Source organism: Neofelis nebulosa, chromosome 8, assembly GCF_028018385.1.
Source record: "Neofelis nebulosa isolate mNeoNeb1 chromosome 8, mNeoNeb1.pri, whole genome shotgun sequence".
In the NCBI taxonomy this organism is placed as follows: Eukaryota; Metazoa; Chordata; class Mammalia; order Carnivora; family Felidae; genus Neofelis; species Neofelis nebulosa.
The window spans coordinates 56,909,601-56,915,600 of NC_080789.1; positions in this window are offsets into that span (position 1 = coordinate 56,909,601).

Below are 6,000 nucleotides of genomic sequence, written 5' to 3' on the forward strand. Positions count from 1 at the left end.
GGTCGCTGGTTGGCCAACCTACAAGAATGCCAGACATATCCAAGTATTCTTCATTGCTAGGCTGAACACAGAAGAAATTCAAATAGGGATCTTTGATAAATGACACTAAAATAATTGCTACTGTTTACCACATGTCATATCAGACCAGTTTGGGGCAAAGCCTGGAATGATCAACTTTTTTTAGAGTACTTGATATGTGGAATAAAAAAATGAATATATAAACAAATTCAAAGTGTTCCTTATTTAGATTAGTAGCTAAGGTTCTGTTTGTGATTATCTAATACTGGAAAATAAAAAAGAGGGAAATAAGTTATTTTTCTGAGAAATATTGTTTTGATTTTTCTCCCTTTTGTAAAGCAGAACTGACAGTCCCACTAATGTCAGAATTCCAGTAGGATGTTTTACCTCAAATATAAATCATGAATTGATGATAAAATTGTACTTGTCAGTATTATCTAGGCCAAAAAAAAAAACCCACATCTATTTAGTAACAACGCTTTGAAAGCACATCAAAATCAGATTTTTTTTTCTTCTGCTTGTCTGCCCGGGTCTTAGGAGGAAAACACCCAATGGGAAACAATCCTCCCACAAGTAAAGGGACAGCCTTGGGAAATAGGAACTAAGAAGACTCTGGATCTGTGATTAACAGAAAAGGACTTGGCTGGGGATGGGATAGTACTGCCAGATTAGAGACTTGGAAACAGACAAGAACTGCTACGTTTGATCGTTTAGCCATCATGAAAAAATAACTGCCCAGTTCCTGCTCTAGCAGTCTCCCCTTTTAGGCAAGAGCTAGCCACAAAAATTGAGTGGTATTCTAGGAAGAGGCATTAGCACAATGCTCGCCAAAGGCTACATACCTCTTTATGCTAAAAATATCTACAAATTAAAAGTGTCTATGTTTCCCATGACATAAGTGGGAGAATGAGCAGAAAGGATAGTAGGTGTGGCATTCCTTCTGTCTTTGGCTACGGTAATAATAATAATTAATAATAGTAAAAACAGACCTCATTTTTTATGTTTGCTGTTGTTTGTTTAAGACACCAGATAAGGTATGAATTAGCAGAAATGGAAAGTCTTTCCATGAAATTTCAAGGTAGTCCAGAACACATTCAGCAAAACCACCTCTTTCCAAGTCTTCCCAAAGTCCTAAGGATTCCCTCAAACATTCCATAGCTAGTAACCATGTTTGTAAAGAAATATTAACAGTAATAGTTTTTAATGTTTCTCTCCTTTAAGAACATTTGTCTACAAATACAAAAGGTATTGATTTAAATTTCCCAAAAGAGATTTTTTTAGATATATATTTTTTAATGTTTATTTATTTTTTGAAAGAGAGGGGAAGAGAGAGAGAGAACACACACGTGAGTGGGGGGAGGGGCAGAGAGAAGGAGACCCAGAATCCAAAGCAGGCTCCAGGCTCTGAGCTGTCAGCACAGAGCCCAACACAGGGCTCGAACCCATGAACTGCAAGATCATGACCTGAGCTGAAATCGGACACTAACCGACTGACTGAGCCACCCAGGCGCCCCCCAACAGAGCTTTTATAAATGACCCAAATCATCTATAGCATCCCCAAGAGCTATAGTATTCTAAAGTAAGTGGTGTTTTTAGTTAAATGTTTAATGTTTGTTGTAATTAGCATATCAGTTAATGGTATTAATTTATGATACAGTACAGTAGATGTTTATATGCCATGTGCACATTTCATAGCATGTTGGGGCCTACTGTACGAATCAATAAGTATAAAATATTTCATTTCAGAGGTTTTTTAATGAGATGTTTGTGCCATTGTTTTAAGGTCTAAAGGTTGGAGTTCTGGTCCCAAATTTGCTCCCTCAACATGACCTACCCTTAGCAACTCACTTAACCTTTGGAGCCTCAGATTTGCCATCTATAAAGTAAGGAGTTGCATGAGAGAGGCACTTCAAATTTGAAATTTTTGTCTGGGTTAGATCATAATTTTTATTTAAAAATTTACATTACAACTAGGGGCACCTGGGTGGCTCTGTCAGTTAAGCCTCCAACATCGGCTCAGGTCATGATCTCACGGTTTGTTCAAGCCCCGCTTTCGGCTCTGTGCTAACAGCTCAGAGCCTGGAGCCTGCTTCGGATTCCGTGTCTCCCTCTCTCTCCGCCCCTCCCCTACTTACGTTCTCTCTCTCTCTCTCTCTCTCTCTCTCTCTCAAAAATAAACATTAAAAAAATTTTTTTAAATAAAAATTTACATTATAACTAAATCTTATAGTCATTTTCTGCTTCTTTGTGCCTATTAGAGAAGTAAATTGACAACCATTGTGCCAGGAAGTGTCCTGGGGGTCTCTCTTTATAAAAAGGTACCTTGGCCTCACAACCTCTCCAAGCGTTGTAACCATCTCCCATCCTAAATGATTTGCAAACAGGCTCTCAGGGAGCCATAGACTTCCTCAACTTTATATTTCAGAACCCAGATTTGAAAACAGCACCACTTACTTTCTAAATCCTTGCTGCTTCTACTAAAACGGTCTTTCATTAATCATATGTCTGCTGTATTTGTGTCCAAATACTCAACCTGAATACAATCCTCAATTGCATCATCGTTACTATGTAAAGATAGTAAAACTTTATGAGCATACACTTCACAACGCAGCCCCAGAGAAAGCACTGGAAAGAAAGCCGCAAGTATGTATTAGAGCAAACATCCAGGGTGATCTGTCAATTCAACAAAATAATGTAAACAGAAAGCCAAGGCTGTGCATAGTAATAGAAGACATATATTTTTATAGCTAACTGGCAATCTACATTGAGAGAAAATTTTGAAATATTAATCTGTATGTTTTCTTTCTGTCTTCTTTATATATCTTGAGCCTGCCTTGAAGCAGTGAGCAGCGTTTACACAGAAAGAGAATTATTAGACGAAGAGAGAGAACTCATTGGTACTCAGCGTTTTAATGTATAAACTAAGCTTTTTAGAATCAGAAAGGAATGTCTTGTAGATAACAGAACATAGGGACTCTGGGAAGCATCCCTGTTGACTATCCTTACCCTGCAGAGACTTGGTATCCTTTTCCCTTTCAGCTAGTGTGCAAGGGGGGATTACAGAAAGGAGAGATCTAGAGAAAGGAATCCTTCAAAATCTGTCTGTGAAGCTTAGACTCATCCTCAGGTGGCCCATCAGAAAACCAACCAAAGTCAAAACAGCTAAAGCTCTGAAAGCAGAGCTGTGGCATAGAATACCACCCAGGCTTCACACCGGTCTCTCTGCAGTACACAAGCAAGTCAAACCAAAACAGTGCTACAAAACCTTTGTAATCTAAATTGCCATTTGAAGCACAATTCACAAAAGAGGGATGGGATATACGTTCTGAGCCTAAATACTATAAGCTCCAGGGGAAGATTTAAATGGGCAAGCAGAGGCATCCAGTGTAATATTCAAAATACTCAATCCCACATTACTCAGCATCCCAAGAACCAAGAAAAATCTCAAGTCAAATGAGAAAAGACTAGAGATACAAATGCTAAGACAAGACAGATATTAGAAATATCTGCCAAGAATTTTAAAGCAGACATAAAAATGCTCTAGTAAGCAATTATCAATACTCTTGAAATCATTGGAAAAAATAGTCTCAGCCAAAAAAAAAAAGATAGGAGAAGGTAAACCAAATGGAGATTTTAGAAGTGAAAATTATAATAACTGAAAATTTAAAAACTCATTAGATGGGCTACAGTAGCTCATATATCCAGGACATATAAAAGATTCTCAAAACTGAAGAGTAAGGATACAACATAGTTAAAAAACAGGGCAACGTTAAGAAATAAAAATAAATGAGCAAAGAAAAGAGTGAGAGTGAGAAACAAAAAACCAAGAAACAGACTCTTAACTATAGAGAACAAATGAATGGTTCCCAGAAGGGAGGTAAGTGGGAAGACAGGTGATATAGGTGAAGGGGATTCAGAGCACACTTATCATGACAAGCACTTAGTAATGTACAGAATTACTGAATCACTATATTATATATCTGAAGCTAATATAGCACTGTATGTTAACCATACTGGAATTAAAATTTTAAAGTTTAAATAAAAAAAAAAAATTCAGACACTTCCCCAAACAGCATATACAGATAGGATAAGAACATGAAAAGATGTATAATATCAATAACCATTAATTAGACACAACTGAAAACCATAACTTGATGTCACTTTATAGCTATTAGAATTATTAAAGACATAAAATGTTGACTCTCACAAGTGTTGTTGAGGATGCAGAACAATTCGATCTCTCAAACAATACTTCAAAATGTAAGATGGTACATTCTGGAAAACATTTTGGCAATCTCTTATAAAGTTAAACAAACACTTATCATATGACCCAGTAATCCTACTCCTGAGTTTTTAACCTGGAGAAATAAGAACTTCTATTTGCAAAAATATGTGTACGTGAATACATGGGTATTGATGACAGCTTTCCAGAAACAATCCAAATATCTTTTAGTGGATAAATGGATAAACAGACCATGCTACATTCTTTGAATTCAATATTCCTGAACATTAAAATGAAACATTCTAATTTTCACTCATATGTGGAACTTGAGAAACTTAACAGAAGACCACGGGGGAAGGAAAGGGGAAAAACTAGCTTCAAACAGAGAGGGAGGCAAACCATAAGAGACTCTTAAATACAGAAAACAAACTGAGGGTTGATGGAAGGGCACGGGGGGAGGAGGGAAATGGGTGATGGGCATTAAGGAAGAAAAGAAAAGAAATATACTACTGAGGTCTGCTACAACTTGGATGAATTCCAAGGGAATTATGCTAAATGAAAAGAGCCAATCTTGAAATAATACACATGGAATAATCCCATATATATAATATTCTTAAAAGAACTAAATTGTAGTGATGGACAACAGATCAGTGGTTGTTGGACATTAGGTTTCTGTGGAGAGCATGAATACAAAGGGATAGCATGAGGGAGCTCCTCTTGGGTGATGGAACATTTTTTTGAAATGTTTTTTAATGTTTATTTAATTTTGAGAGAGAGAGAGAGCGTGCAAGCAGGGGAGGGACAGAGAGAGAGGGAGGGACAGAGAGAGAGGGAGACACAGAATCCGAAGCAGGCTCCGGGCTCTGAGCTGGCAGCACAGAGCCCGACGTGAGGCCCGAACTCAGAAACTGTGAGCTCATGACCTGAGCCGAAGTCGGACACTTAACCGACCAAGCCACCCAGGTGCTCCTGATGGAACATTTTTTATTCTAATTATGGGAGTGGCTCCTTAAATATGTATGTATGATAAAATTCATAGAACTATACACACAGAAAAGACCGCATATAAAAAAGCTGATGAAATCTGAATAAGGTCTGTAGTTTAGGTAATACTATTTTTTATGCTAATATTAACTACCTGGGCCCAACTATTGAACTACTGTTTTTAAAGATATCATCAGGGGAATACAGGTGAAGAGTAAATGGGAAATTGGGAGTTTTCACAATTCCGTCTGAGCCTACAATTACTTCAAAATAAAAATTTTAAAAACATCTGATGCTTATATAAATATACAGTGAACTTGTGTCAGAATTATTTAGCTTATTAGTGGTGGAACTGGCAAAATGACAAAGCTGGTTCAAGAGGCTATCAGAGGCAGATGTTCATACAGTTGACTAAATAATGGAGGCTGAAATGGAGATTACTAAGTTACATACAAAACTGTTTGAAAGGCAATGAAGCTATAACATCTGGATACACAAATATTTTTATATTGAATCTCTACTGGGCAAAAATCAATTACAGGCTCTCGTTTTTCCAAGATAACATCTAGTTTTACAGGTCCTGGGCCTTCATCAAGATACACTAGTAAGCCAAAGTCCAAAGTCCCTAAAGAGTGAGATGGATTCTAGGTACACTTGTATATTTTGGTCTTATTTCAAACTTAAAAAAAAAATAATTCCTTAATTACCTTCAGTCTTTTTACCTTCTGGGGGAGATATGTCAGTTGGTCTCTATTACTGTTTATAGAAGGCCTTCC